Below are 15,935 nucleotides of genomic sequence, written 5' to 3' on the forward strand. Positions count from 1 at the left end.
CAAGCCACAGACTTCCAGAAGTAGGTTTCCTTGCAGGAGCTTGGAGCACTTTGACAAACTGGGCCAGCCTGGGAAACAGGAGTCACGTAATCCTCTCCATCTGACCTACACCCGGGCACTAGAACCGATGCTACTGGGCCACAGAGGAATAATCGGGAATTTCTTCAAGGGTACTTCACCACATGCAGCCAAGAGAAAAGTGATCAATCATATTTTAAATAGTAAAATACCTTTCACATCTCCCTCACTAGTAGTCTCTCAGATTCTCCTTCAAGGTCACCAATGACAAATACTTCACTTTCCATAGAATCTATTGTATGTTAAGAGAATGGGTTCTGGAGCCAGACTATCTGGGTTCAAATCCCAGTTATTCTACTGAAGCAACTATCTGACCTTGACCAAGATATTTAACATCCTGTGTCTCAGTCCCTTCATTCGGAAAATGGAGGTAACAGTAATATGTAACATCAGGCATATATATAAGGTCTGTCCTGGAGGTATCCAGCTATGCAATGTGAAAAATTAAGACATTTATTGAAGAAGACACAAGATACAAGAAACATTGTACATGGGACAATGCTGCCTCAGTCCCCTTCAAAGTAGGCACCTTGGGACCTAACACAGTGCCCCCAATCGCCATCAGTTGCCCCATCAAATTTTCCTGAATCTCACTGACAATCTAAAATCTTCCTTTTCAAAGGTGATTTTAGTTTTGGGAAAAGCCAGAAGTCACAGAGTGCCAAATCTGGCTGTAAGGGGGCTGAGTCACCTGGGTGATTTGATGTTTTGCCAAAAAACTCTGTACAAGATGTGATGCATGAGTGGGCACATTGTCATGATGAAGCTGCCAATCACCGGTTGCCCATAGCTGCAGCTTTCTGAGTCATATGAATAGTTTCCATGGAGGAATGTTGAAGTTTAACTCAAAATGCTTGATGGAGATTTGTTGCTCTACTCATTCAGTCATTTGAATGGGATGGCCACACGGTACACATACTCATTCGATGGTGTCTACTACCCCCACTGACTACAAGTTGTCATTGTTCACCCATGCACATTCCAGTCCACTATCCTTGGCTGCCAGGTTATTGATGTCATGCAAACCATTCTTGTTACATTCACAATAGTTGAACTTCTTCTGGACAGAGTGTATGTGTATATATATTATATATATAATATATACAAGGTTTATATATATTATCAGAACAAGTACTTCAAATGCTTCAGATAGAGTTGACTTCACCTCCAGCTTCAGGGAAGGGCAAGTGATTTAGTGTTGACTAATCAAAGTGGCACATTCCCCTGACCATGTGCCTGGTATAGAGTTTGGCATGAAACCTTATCAGAGACAGTGGGAGATAAGTGTTTTGTCAGGCCTACTAGGAAAAGCACAGGCATTTTCTTCATAGGATATGGACCTGTGACGGTGTAAATCTGCAGCCACTGGCAGCAATTTGGCAGCACCTAAAGAAAATGGCTGTGGCATATATTTGTTATTCTTTTAAGCCACTCAGCATCTTTGAACAACGTTTCTATATTAAAGAGTTCCCCAATTTACGAGACCACCTGCCTCAACAAAAGGTGCATGCATAGCTTCTTAGTCTTTCTTGCCTTAAAATTTGTGTTCTGTCTTCATCCAATCAGGTTTTCACTTGTCAGATTTTTAACTAGAAGCCAATGAGGCAAAAAGAAAGACTTCATGCTGAGAAGGCTGTGACAGCTCTATCATGTTTCTAGAAGCACCAATAGCAATGAATGGTCTTAGCAGGCACATCAGTATCTGGGATTGGAACTGCTGGGTCCAGTTCTGGCAGTGGTGTCTGCAGTGTGCTGGATCTTCATGTGATTTAAGGTGTGTTTCTGACAACCTCTCCAAATCTGGTTCTGAAGTCTTTCTAGAAATACTGTAAGTTAGTTGAAATCTCTCTATAATTTTTTTTGAATTAACCCTAGTTGGTTTTTTAAAAAAATTATTGATGAGAGAGAGAGAGAGGGAGAGGAATATCAGTTTGTTGTTCCACTTATTTATGCATTCATCAATTGCTTCTTGTATGTGCCCTGACTGGGGAATTGAATCTACAACCTTGGCATATCAGGATGACACTCTAACCAACTGAGATACCCAGCCAGGGCCATAGTTGGTTTTCATTGATTGCAACTGAAAATTTTCAGTAACACAATTAAAAAGAGAGAAGAAGTTCAGGAGATAGAGACCAGGTCTTGGTGGCATGTGAGTTCCTGAATTTATCCACAACTGAGGCATTAGCCAGGCATCAAACAATCCCCTAGGTGTTTTAAGTTATGTGAACCAAAGAATTCTCCCTTTCCTTAGGCAAATTTGGGTTGGGTTTTTGAAACTTGCAACAAAGATATTCCCAACAGTTACAATATTGTACTTTATTCTTGTATCCTTTATTTATCTTTTTATGATTTTGTGATAAAATTTAAAATAAATAATACTTTAAAACACCAACCCTTATTATTATCATAGAGGGTATTCACTATTGTATTAATAAAGCCAGACATCTGTTTGGTCTTTTTAAAAAAATTTTCCCCTTGTCTTGATTCCAAAAAGAGGGGAAGGGAGGGAGAAAGAGAGGTAGAGACATCTGTTGAGAGATAAACTTTGATCGGTTGCCTCTGACTGGAGACCAAACTCACAACTCAAGCATGTGCCCTGACTGGTAATTGAACTCACAACCTTTCAATTTGCAGGGCAACACCCAAACAACTGAGCCACATCATCCAGAGCTGTTTGCTCTTTAATATCATATAAAATCAGAACAGAATTTGATGCTAACTCTTTTTTTCTCGCCTATAAATACTTGGCTTGTTTTAACTTCTCATTTTCTTTTTAAAACTTATTCATTGGAATTAAAATAAAACACATGATTTTTCTACCAAGTTTTTCAGTTCTATTAACTTAAAAACAATCTTCATACTTATTATTCACATTTCATCATCAAAAATATACACAGTTGCATACACTTTTATAATAATCTGCCTCCATTACACTGTAGAAACAGAAAATACACATGCACTCAAATTGATGGTCTCCTCCCAGTGGAAGTGTTTCTAGACCCCAGAGTATAATTTGCTGAAATGTTTGACATTAGATTCCCCTTTTTATGTCATTATAATTTCTGGTGCATGTATTTTATATAAATTATAAATGTTGGCGAAGATATACCTTTCCTCCTTTCCAAAGTTTTTGCTTCTCAATGTTTGTGAAATACAATTATACACTTTATTTTAAAACTTTTTTCAAAACAAGTTTGTGTGGGTCAGTGAGTTTACACATTGGGATGTGATTTGGATATTCATCAAACCAGTTAACCAAGATGAAACCAAAATGAAAATGTCAAATTATTTGAATGGATATGTCAGGGTTATTTAAAAATAAAATTTAAGAGCATGTTGCTATAATGTACTGACACAAACATAATGCTGGACTTATTTTTATTCTTTGGGTTTAAAAATGTACTTGATCCTTGCCTATAGTATATAAATGCATGGACATTGATTGTTAAAAGACTAAAAACTATAAGAAAATTATAAAAGAAAAAAGTATTCACAATGTTACCATCAAATTAAACTACTATTTTTTTAAATATATTTTATTGATTATGCTATTACAGTTGTCCCACTTTTCCCCCTTTATTCCCCTCTGCCCTGCACACCCCCTCCCAATTACATTCCCCTCCACTTTAGTTCATGTCCATGGGTTGTACATGTAAGTTTTTTTGCTTCTACATTTCCTATACTATTCTTTTTTTAATTTTTAAAAATTTTTATTTTTATTTAATTCTTGTTCAAGTACAGTTTTCTGTCTTATATTCCCAGCCCTGCCCCAAGTCCTATACTATTCTTAACCTCCTCCTACCTACTATTTTGTAGCATACATGGTAGACTACGTGTATTTTGTACCTACCATTTATGCTACCTTTCCCCCCATTCTCCCCTTTCCCTTACCTGCTGATAACCCTGTGTGTGATCTTCATTTCTGTGATTCTGTTCCTGTTCTAGTTGTTTTCTTAGTTGTTTCTTTTTTTTTAGGTTCAGTTGTTGATAGATATGAGTTTGTTGTCATTTTGCTGTTCATATTTTTCATCCTCTTTTTTTCTTAGATAAGTCCCTTTAACATTTCATATAATAAGGGCTTGGTGATGATGAGTTCCTTTAGCTTTACTTAGTCTGGTAAGCACTTTATCTGTCCTTCCATTCTAAATGAAAGCTTTGCTGGATAGAGTAATCTTGGATGTAGGCCCTTGCCTTTCATGACTTGGAATACTTCTTTCCTGCAAGGTTTCTTTTGAGAAATCAGCTGATAGTTTTCTGGGAACTCCTTTGTAGGTAACTGTTTCCTTTTCTCTTGCAGCTTTTAAGATTATCTCCTTACCTAGTGGCTAAGTAGAACTGCATGCCCCAGATTGACTTATACAGCATGCCTAGAGACTGAGTGGCTGATTGGAGCCACACACCTGACACTGAATGGCTGAGTGGAATAGCGCACCCGAGATTGACTTTCATTGTGCGTCCAGAGGCTAAGGGGCTGATTTGAGCCTGGTAGATCACAGAGGACCTGGGCTGGAGGCTGGGCATCTGTGAATATTGTGGCCCAGTCTTGCTACTCATCCTCTCAAAACCATAGGAAGGGAGAGAAGTGAAGCCCAGCCCCCCTCTTCCTGTGGCAGGTAGGAAGACCAGCAGAATATGCTGAACAGGTTTAAAGTCAACAGGAGACTTTTTTTTTCCTTTCCTCTCTCTTTTTATCCTTTTTTTCTTCCCCCATGTGAGACAACAAAATATGGAGTTACAGAGGATCCAGAGACAGATCAAAAGGGGGAGCACAAGGCTAGAGACTTGAGACAAATGTCACTTTGTGGTTCCACAGAGCTGACATTTATTGTCTATGTGTATTATTATTTTTTATTATTTTTGCCACTTTTATTTTAGTAGTATTTTTAAAATTTCTTTTATGTTTTCTCATTTTATTTCCCTGTTTAATTGCATTGTTTGACTGGTTTTCCTTATTCTCTCTTTACTGTATTTTAATTTTTATTCTTTTACTTCACTCATGTACCAATAACACACTACTCTTGATCGGGTACTTTCTGTTCTGGTTATCCAAATCATACATTTTTTGTCATATTATTTTTCTAGCACTATTATAAATAATTGTTGTTCCATACAATTCTACATACTACATACTACATACATACTACAATTGTATGGAGTAACAACCCTCCCTGATCTTAGCCCACTTCACTTTATTCCTGAGCATTATTTTTATTTTGGTTAACTCTATTCTCTCTCACACTGTGCCTACTCTCTACCCTTTCCTCTCACTCCATCTCATCATCTAACCTTGCACAAGCACTCTGTTTTCTGGATTCAGCTCACAATCCTTCTCCCCTCTAACAAGAGTCTTACCTCTCTTTCACTTTTTATGAAAGGTGGCTAGTTGGGTAAAATATCACAGTTAATGCTACACTTATCCAAAGAATCTCCTATCTCTTCTCTACTTGCTGGTAGTTTAAACACCATAAAAATACTCCCCCACTGTTTTAATCCATTTTGCCTACAACCTGCCACTATCACATACAAGAATAGGTGGGAGCAGCGAACATCAGTATACATGCTGGAGGAGAGAAATCACCAACAAAGGAACCACCAAAAGGCAAAAACATGAGTACAACAAGAGAGCCCACACAAACAGAAGACAGGGCAACACTAGAGCAGTGTCCAGACAAAGAGATCAAAGAGACCACACCACTGAACCTCATAGAATTCCTACCATGGGAGTTCACCCTACAAACATAGCTAGCAAAGCAAAACATCAGGAAGCACAGAACCAAACAAAAAGAGTCACCTAAAATAGGGAGATAGAAAAAGAACCATCAAAAGGAATGGAAGACTCCCCACTAAAACAGCTAAACAAAATGCATGTAACCAAACTATCAGATATAGAATTTAAAATAATGGTTATGAAGATGCTCAAGGAACTCACACATAAATACAAGGAACTGAGTGAGAACTACAACAGTATAAAAAAGGAAGTAGAAACTATGAAGAAAAACCTGGAAGAAATGAACAATAAAATCTCAGAAATAAAAAAACCACATTGGAAGGAATTATAAGCAGGCTGGATGTAGCAGAGGATTGAATTAGTGAGCTGGAGGACTAGGTAGAAAAAAACATCCAGAAAGAGCAAGAAAAGGAAAAGAGACTCAGAAAGAATGAACAGGTGGTAAGGGAGCTGCAAGATAACATAAAACGTAATAATAACCATATAATAGGGATACCAGAAGGAGGAGAAGAAGATAAAGGAATAGAAAACCTGTTTGAAAAAGTAATGATGGAAAACTTCCCTAATTTGATGAGAGAAAAAGTCATGCAAATCCAGGAAACACAGAGAGTCCCAATCAAGAAGAACCTAAAGAGGCCCACTTCAAGACACATCATAATTAAAATGGCAAAATTCCAAGACAAAGAGAGAATCTTTAAGGCAGCAAGGAATAAACAGGGAGTAACATACAATGGAGCTTGGATAAAGCTAATAGCTGACTTCTCAATGGAAAAGCTCTAAGCCAGAAGAGAGTGGCAAGAAATATTACAAGTAATGAGAACCAGGGGTCTGCAACCAAGACTACTGTATCCAGCAAGGCTCTCAATGAAAATGGAAGGCCAAATAAGGAGCTTCCCAGACAAGAGAAGTCTAAAAGAATACACCTCCACCAAACCAGCCCTGCAAGAGATGCTAAAGGGCCTGCTTTAAGAAAAGGAAGAAAAAGAGTGAGAGAGAAAAGAACATAGGTACAAAAAATGGCAATGAATAAGTACCTATCAATAATAACCTTAAACATAAATGGATGAAATGCTCCAATCAAAAGACATAGAATAGCTGAATGGATAAAGAAGAATGACCCACACATATGCTGCCTACAAGAGACCCACCTCAAAACAAAAGACCTACACAGACTGAAAGTGAAGGGCTGGAAATGGATATTCCAAGCAAATGGACAGGGGAAAAAAGGAGTAGTAGCAAAACTCATATCAGACAAAATAGACTACAAAAAAGGGCCATAAAAAGAGATCCAGAAGGTCACTTCATATTACTCAAGGAAAGAATCCACCAAGAAGACATTAACATTGTAAATATATATGCACCCAACATAGAAGTGCCCAAATACATAAGAAAATCTTCAAAGACTTCAAGAAAGATATTGACAGCAACAGAATTATAGTAAGGGATTTTAATACCCCACTGTCAAAAGTGGATAAATCTCCCAAACAAAATATCAACAAAAATATTGTGGCATTGAACAATGCCCTAGATCAAGTGGACTTAACTGATATATATAGCCTTTCTTCCAAAAGAAGCAAAATACACATTCTTTTCAAATGTACATGGGACATTATAAAAGATAGATCACATGATAGGACACAAAACAAGCCTCAACAAATTCATGAAAATTGAAATTATATCAAGCATTTTCTCAGACCATAAGGGACTGAAACTAGAAACCAACCTCAAGGAAAAAACTCAAAAACACTTAAACTCATGGGGATTGAGTAGTGTTTAATAGCTATTAAACAATGAATGGGTCAAGAATGAGATAAAGGAAGAAATAAAAAAGTTTCTGGAAACAAATGAAAATGAACTCACAACAACTCAAAAGTTATGGGATACAGCGAAGGCAGTCCTGAGAGGGAAGTTCATAGCAATACAGGCCTACCTAAAAAAGACAGAAACATTTCAAATAAACAATGTAATCCTACACCTACAAGAACTAGAAGAACAACAACAAAGACAGCCCAGAGTAAGTAAAAGGAAGTAAATATACAAGATCAGAGCAGAATTAAAAGGCATAGAGACCAAAAGAGCAATTTTATGAATCAATAAATCCAGGAGCTGGTTGTTTGAAAAGATAAACCAAATCAGCAAGTCTTGAGGCAAACTTATCAAGAAAAGAAGAGAGAGGACCCAAATAAACACAATCGAAAACAAAAGAGGAGAGATTACAGTTGACGCCACAGAAATACAAAGGATTGTAAGAAATTACTATGAAGAATTATATGCCAAGAAATTTGAAAACCTAGGGGGGTGGAAATGGGAGGGAGGTGGGGAGCACTGGGGGGGCAGGGCTGGGAATATAAGACAGAAAACTGTACTTGAACAAGAATTAAATTTAAAAAAGAAATTTGAAAACCTAGGTGAAATGGACAGATTCCTAGAAAAATATAATCTACCAAAACTGAATGAAGGAGAAGCAGAAAGCCTGAACAGACCAATAACAGCTGACAAAATTTAAGCAGTTATCAAAAACTCCCAGCACACAAAAGCCCTGGATTGGACAGTTTCACAGGAGAATTCTACAAGGCATTTAAAGAAGAGCTAACCCCTATCCTTCACAGATTATTCTGAAAAAAATCCAACAAGATGGAAGACTCCCAAACTCCTTTTATGTAGCCAGCACCATCCCAATTTCAAAACCAGACAGAGACACAAGAAAGAAAGAAAACTACCAAACAATACCACTGATGACCATAGATGCTATAATCCTCAACAAAATATTGGCAAACCACATCCAGCAATACATTAAAAAGATCATACATCATGATCAAGTGGGATTTATCCTAGGGACGTGAGGATGGGTACAATATTTGCAAATCAATAAACATAATGCATCACATAAACAAAAGCAAAGACAAAAATCACATGATCATATCAAGAGATGCAGAAGAAGCATTTGATAAGATACAGAACCCATTTATGATTAAAACACTCAGCAAAGTGGGAATAGAAGAAGCGTTCCTCAGCATAATAAAGGCCATTATGAGAGACCGACAGCTAACATCATATTCAATGCACAAAAACTAAAAACTTCCCCACTAAGACCAGGAACAAGACAAAGTTGTCCACTTCACCTCTTCTATTCAACATAGTAATGGAAATTCTAGACAAAGCAATCAGACAAGAAAAGAAAATAAAAGGCATTCAAATTGGACAAGAGGCAATAAAACTGTCATTGTTTGCAGAGGACATGATAGTGTACATAGAAAATTCTATAGACTCTACCAAGAAACTGCCTGACCTAACAAATGAATTTGGCAAAACGGCAGGATACAAAGTCAATATTCAGAAATCAAAGGCATTTTTGTGTACCACCAATGAAATATTAGAAACAGAAATCAGGAAAAATATCCCATTTGCTGTAGCAACAAAAATAAAGTAAAATATTTAGGAATAAAACTAACCAAGGAGGTAAAAGACCTATATGCAGAAAACTACACAATGCTAAAGAAAGAAATCAAGGAAGATACAAACAAATGGAAACATATACCATGTTCATGGATTGGAAGAATTAACATCACCAAAATTTCCATATTACCCAAAGCAATTTATAGATTCAATGTGACACCTATTAAAGTACCAATGACATATTTCATAGATATAGAATAAACATTCAAATGTCATATGGACCCATAAAAATGACTACTGAATAGCTGCAGTAATTTTGAAAAAAGAATAAAATAGGAGAGATTTTAATACCTGATATCAAACTGTATTACAAGGCCACTGTAATCAAAACAGCCTAGTGATGGCATAAGAATAGATACATGGGCCAATGGAACCGAATAGAGAGCCCAGAAATAAACCCAAATCTCTACAGTCAATTAATAATTGACAAAGGGGACAGCAGCATAAAATGGAGTAATAATAGCTTCTTTAACAAGTGATGTTGGGTGAGCTGGACAGCTACATGCAAAAAAATGAAACTAGATTACCAACTTATACCATAAACAAAAATAAATTCAAGGTGGATAAAATAATTAAATATAGGTCATGACACTGCAGAAGTCCTTCAGAAGAACATAGGCAAGAATATCTCAGATATTCCACACAGCAATATTTTCATTGATATGTCCCCTAGAACAAGGTACATAAAGAAAAGAATAAAACAATGGAATCTCATCAAAATAAAAAGCTTCTGTATGGCTAAAGAAAACCAAGTTAAAATGAAAAGAGAACCAACTATATGGGAAAACATATTTGCCAGTGATACATCAGACAAGGGTTTGATCTCCAAAATATATAAATAACTCACATGAGTACCATAAGAAGACAAGCAACCCAATTAAAAAATGGGCAAAAAACTTGAACAGACACTTCTCCAAGAAGAACATAGAGTGTCCAGAGACACATGAAAAGATGCTCAGTATCACTAGCTATCAGAGAGATGCAAAATAAAACTACAATGAGATACCTCTTCACACCAGTCAGAATGGCCATCATAAACCAATCAACAAACAACAAGTGTTGGAGAGGTTGTGGAGAAAAAGGAACCCTAGTGCACTCTTGGTGGGAATACAGATTGGTGCAGCCACTATGGAAAACAGTATGAAATTTCTTCAGAAAACTGAAAATGGAACTGCCTTTAATACACACACACACACACACACACACACACACACATATATATATATAATTGATTATGCTATTACAGTTGTCCCATTTTCCCCCTGTATTCTCCTCCACCCTGCACACCCACTACCACCCACATTACCCCCCTTTAGTTCATGTCCATGGGTCATACACATAAGGAACTGCCTTTTAACCCAGTAATTGCACTGCTGAGATTATATCCTAAGAACCCTGAAACACCAATCCAAAAGAACCTATGCACCCCAATATTCATAGCAATACAATTTACAATAGCCAAGTGCTGGAAGCAACCTAAGTATTCATTAGAAAATAAATGGATCAAAAACTATGGTACATTTATACAATGGAATTCTATGCAGCAGAAAGAAAGAAAATCTCCTACTCTTTGTGACAGCATGGATGGAACTGGAGAGCATTATGCTGCTAAGTGAAATAAGCTAGGTGGTGAAAGACAAATACCATATGATCTCACCTTTAACTGGAACCTGATCAACAAAACAAACAAGCAAGCAAAATATAACCAAAGACATTGAAATTGCAAACAAGCTGACAGTAACCAGAGGGAGAGGAGAGGGGATAATGAGGGGAAAGGGTGAAGGATTTACAGGCACAAATATAGAAGACACATGGGCAATAACAAAGGTGGATGAAAACGGGAGAGCAAGGTGGGGAAGGCTGGGGTGGTGAGGAGAGGTAGAGGGAAAAGGCAGAAAACTGTACTTGAAGAACAATAAACATCAGAAGTATTTTTTTAAAAAATGGTTCTCTTCTAATTTCTAATCTTGAGTAATGTAATGATGATGTGCCTTGGTGTGTGCTTCCTTGGGTCCAACTTCTTTGGGACTCAGCTTCCTGGACTTCCAGGAAGTCCATTTCCTTTGCCAGATTGAGGAAATTCTCCATTATTTTTTTCAAATAAGTTTTCAATTTCTTGCCCTTCCTCTTCTCCTTGTGGCACCCTTATGATTTCAATGTTGGAATGGTTAAAGTTGTCCCAGAAGTTCCTAAGCCTCCCCTCATTTTTTTTAATTCTTGTTTCTTCGTTCAGTTATGATTGAATGTTTATTTCTTCCTTCTGCTCCAAATTGTTGATTTGAGTCCTGGTTTCCTTCCCTTCACTGTTGGTTCTCTTTATTTCACTTTTCATAGTCTTCACTCTTTCCTGTACTTTGCAATCACACTCAACCAACTCTGTGAGCATCCTGATTACCATTTTTTGAACTCCGCATCTGATAGATTGGCTATCTCTTCATCACTTAGTTGTATTTTTTCTGGATCTTTGATCTGTTCTTTCATTTGGGGCATTTTTTTTGTTGTTGTGTTTTGTCTTGGAGCATCTGTTTCAAAGTAAGGGACAGAGCCTTAGGTATTCACCAGGGCAGGGCAACCTATGTAGTGGTTCTGTGGCACTGTATATGGGGGAGGGGTCTGAGAGGGAGCAATGAGGCCTGCTCAGCTCTTTGCCAGCTTCCAGTCCCCTGTGCTTGCTATCCATAAGCAAATTGGGCCCTTCTGGTGCCAATTTTCAGGTGAGTGATTTTGTGTACATTCTAGGAACCTGTGGGTCTCTCCAATGAACTCCTGTGAGGCTTGGAGTTTTTCCCATTTGTCTCAACTCCCACAGGTTTTTTCAGTTGGAGGCTTTGAAGCTTTATTTCCCCACACTGGAACCCTGGGTTGGGTGGACTGTCTCACTCCCCAGTTGTTCCTCCCAGTTTATCCACACACACATGTAAGACTGCCCACTCCACTGGCCTCTGTCTCACACAGTCCACCAGCCACCACCTCACCTACCCCTGTCCTCCAGCCACTGCCTTGCTGGAGTGCTCTCTGTCCCAGCTGCCTAACTCCACCTCTCCTACTGGTCTGGATGAATGTTTGTTACTTAACTCCTTGGTTGTCATACTTCCATACAATTCAATTTTCTGACAGTCTGGTAGTTTTTGCTTTTAAATTTGTTGTCCTTCTTTTGGTTGTGTGAGGAAATGCAGTATATCCACCTACGCCTCCATCTTGGCCAGAAGTCAGATTAAACCATTGTTATTTTGGAATAGTGTCTTTAAATCTTTTAAGTGGACATAAGTATCTTTATATATTTTTATTTTTGAGATAATTATGTCCATAAAATTCTTCATGGTTTTTAATTTATTGTAAAATAATTTTAAAGTATTGATTTTTAAAAAATATTTTATTTTATTTATTTTTTTTTAGAGAGGAAGGGAAGGAGAGAAATATCAATGTATGGTTGCCTCTCGTGAGTCCCCTGCTGGGAACTGGCCTGCAACCCAGGCATGTGCCCTGACTGGGAATCGAACCGCGATCATGTGGTTCACAGGCCCGCACTCAATCCACTGAGCTACACCAGCCAGGGCTTAAAGTATTGATTTTGCATTTTCTTCAATTTTTATAAAATTAGTTCATTTTCTAACATCATTACTTTGTTTTTGTGTATAGGAATGTACAGAATTATGGAATTATAATCCTAATTTGTAATCATTATAGATGTAGAATAAAGTCTTAATTTTTATAGTCTTGTTATATATTTGGTATTGTAAGATTTTTAAAAATATAAATAATCTCACTTAATTATCTAAATTACCCCGAGTGGTATATAACAAGAGAAGCATTAGCATTGTTTGGGGTTGTGGGAAGAAGTAGGATGGAATACATACTACAGTAGTCCCCTCAGTGCACTCTTGAAACTGCATATAGTACTGAACCCTTTATGTACCATTTTTTCCTATACATATGTACATACCTATAATGAAGTTTAATTTATAAATTAGTCGGAGTAAAAGAATAATAATATCTAATAATAAAATATATTTTATTTTAAAAGAATAATAATATCTAATAATAAAATATATTTTATTTTAAATAAAATATAAAATTTTATCTAAAATAAAATTATAACAATATACTGTAATAAAAGTTATATGAATGTCATCTTTCACAATACCTTACTGTACTGTACTCACCCTTCTTATAATGATGAAATGAGATATTACAATACCTGTATGATAAGATAAAGAGAGGTAGATGATGTAGGCATTATGTAGTGTTAGGCTACTATTGACCTTCTGATGATACAGCTACAGACTAATATGTGGGTAGCATATAGGGTGTGGATAGAGTGGACAAAGCAATGATTCATGTACTGAGCTGGACAGAATGAGACAGTGTGAAATTTCATTATGTAACTTAGAAGGGTGCACAATTTAAAACTTATACATACTTTAGTTCTGGAATTTTCCATTTAATATTTTCAGATGGTGGTTCACTGAGGGTAATTGAAGAAGCAGAAAATAAAATCACAGATAAAGGAGGACTACTATATAGGAAGACAGAAGACCTCACCACCCAAAACTAATCCTCTCTGTAACTGTGGTGATTACTTTTTTGTGTCAACATTGCTAGACTATATTGTCCAGTGTTCTGTAAGGGTATTTTTTAGATGTGATTGACATTTACAATCAGTTGACTCTGAGTAACGCGTATGGAGTGTCAAACTCATTTTCACTGGGGGCCACATCAGCCTCGTGATTGCCTTCAAAAAGCCAAATGTAATTTTAGAACTGTGTAAATGTAACTACTCCTTAACTAGGGGCAAGGAGGTCAGCGCTGCCGCTGGGTAGAAACAAGGTGCTGGGCAGGATAAAACAAGGTGGAGGGTTGGATTCCACCCGCGAAGCTTGTGTTTGCCACCTGTCCTCTATAATATGGGTGAACCTCTTCCAATCAGTTGAAAACCTTAAGGTCAAAGACACAGGTTTCCTGAAGAAAGAAGAATTGTCTCAAAACTGCAACTTGGGAAATTCTGTCTGAGTTTTGAACCTTTTGAATCAAGATTGCTGGCCTACTCCATAGATCTTGGACTTGCCTTTCTCCACAATTATATGAGTCACTTCTTTAAAAATAAATCTCTCTCTCTCTAGATATGTATGTCTAGCTTATTGATTCTATTTCTCTAGAGATCCCTAACTTACACAGTGATTTTGGTTAAATGACCTCAAGTTTTCATTTCTTCAGTTGAAGGTTAGCAGCTGGAATTATATCAGAGATTCCCACACTATAGTCTGTAGATCAGAGTCCATGTTGGATAAAATTCTACCCAGTCTGTGATTAAAGAGAAAACAAGTTGGTGAGCTTTTCAGATAACCAGATTTATTCAAATATATTTTCTCTCCCATTTTCCCTTGAAGATTATAGCCTTCTATTTTCTTTTGGAGTAAAAATATCCTCTGTTTTATAAATTGATGATGATGGTAGTTGTTTATTCTGTCTTGTTTTTTAATCTACCAGACAAAATACAAAGTTTGAAACCTTAATTCAGGTACCAAGTTTGAGGAACTTTTGCTAGTTAATACAATTAAACAATTCTAGGAGCCACTGCCTTAGATGATCCCTTTCAACTCTAAAACTCTAAAATTCTAAGGTAAGATATTAGAGACACAGAGAAGTAAAATACTTCTCTGGATAGAGAAGTCACAAATTAAAAAATAAAAAAGAAACACAAAGTATTATGAAGATAAATAAATTATTTGTAGATATGTAGCTACTTTGGATTATTAACGCCACCTACCATTCTTCAAACACGATAGAGGCCAGTTCACTGTGGATTCATAAAATATGATGTCTCCGTTCTGCTGGTGAACCTTTCAGCTTCAATTCCTGGTAGAAGTTAACAATTAACATGACCTTAGTTGAGCCCCTCAAATTTCTTTCTCGGTTACGTAAAAGAGATTATGTAAAGCAGCTTCATTATTCTCATTGATGTCTATTTGATGGAGTAGAGTAACCAGAAAGCCAGAGCCTGTGGAAAGAGCGGGTGGGTTCCCTCTTCCTCTTCCTCTCTAGAAGCCTAGTCTCCTCATGCGTGGGCAGCACAAACATCTAAGGAAAGCTGGTTTCCCCTCTAGTTGGTTTTAAAATTCAGCCTTGCCGCTCACTAGGTAGTAAAAACCAATCCATAGTCTTTTGATAGATTACTCTTGAGTGGATATTTGGTGAAATTATAACTATGGTGACTTGCTTGTAGGCAAATAATGGGTAAATTTAAAGAATTGTGTAACCAGGGTTCAAATGAGGGATTTAATGTTTACGTTTGGGTAGAGCAGTCTGTCCTAACCCTTTGCAGATTATACCCATTCAGGGAAAATCCAAATTAACTCAAATTAGATATAATGTTCTTGAGGAGAATCATTAAAACCTTTTTCCTATCATCATACATTATAGAAAAGATTTATAAATCTTAAGTGGAGTTTAAGGTATTTTTCTAAACTAAAAATACATGTACGTTTAAGTATAGCATTATATTTTGGGGGTCTTCCAAATATTTCCCTTTAATTGTGTTTGTGCTGAATTCTTCACTTTTATTGATCTGATATAATTACATATAAAAGGCAAAGCTTATCATTATAGATCTAGATTACATTGATCAAATATAATTAATAGTGTTTAAATGTTTCAAGTTTCATTTTCTCAT

The 15,935-nt window shown here is 36.8% G+C and overlaps 1 long non-coding RNA gene across 1 annotated transcript in view; it reads right to left on the reverse strand.

Moving 5' to 3' along the window:
• LOC118987069 (uncharacterized) overlaps window positions 1-14,843 on the reverse strand; it is a 67,576-nt gene extending 52,733 nt beyond the window's left edge. The window contains exons 1-2 of the long non-coding RNA XR_005066508.1: window positions 14,437-14,843; window positions 13,429-13,463 (exon numbers count right to left, since the gene is read on the reverse strand). This is a non-coding gene — a long non-coding RNA (uncharacterized LOC118987069). The remainder of the gene's footprint in view (window positions 1-13,428; window positions 13,464-14,436) is intronic.
• Between the last annotated feature and the right edge of the window lie 1,092 nt (window positions 14,844-15,935).

This window comes from Sturnira hondurensis, unplaced genomic scaffold (assembly GCF_014824575.4).
Source record: "Sturnira hondurensis isolate 20B ecotype Veracruz unplaced genomic scaffold, ASM1482457v3 Scaffold0004998, whole genome shotgun sequence".
NCBI lineage: Eukaryota > Metazoa > Chordata > Mammalia > Chiroptera > Phyllostomidae > Sturnira > Sturnira hondurensis.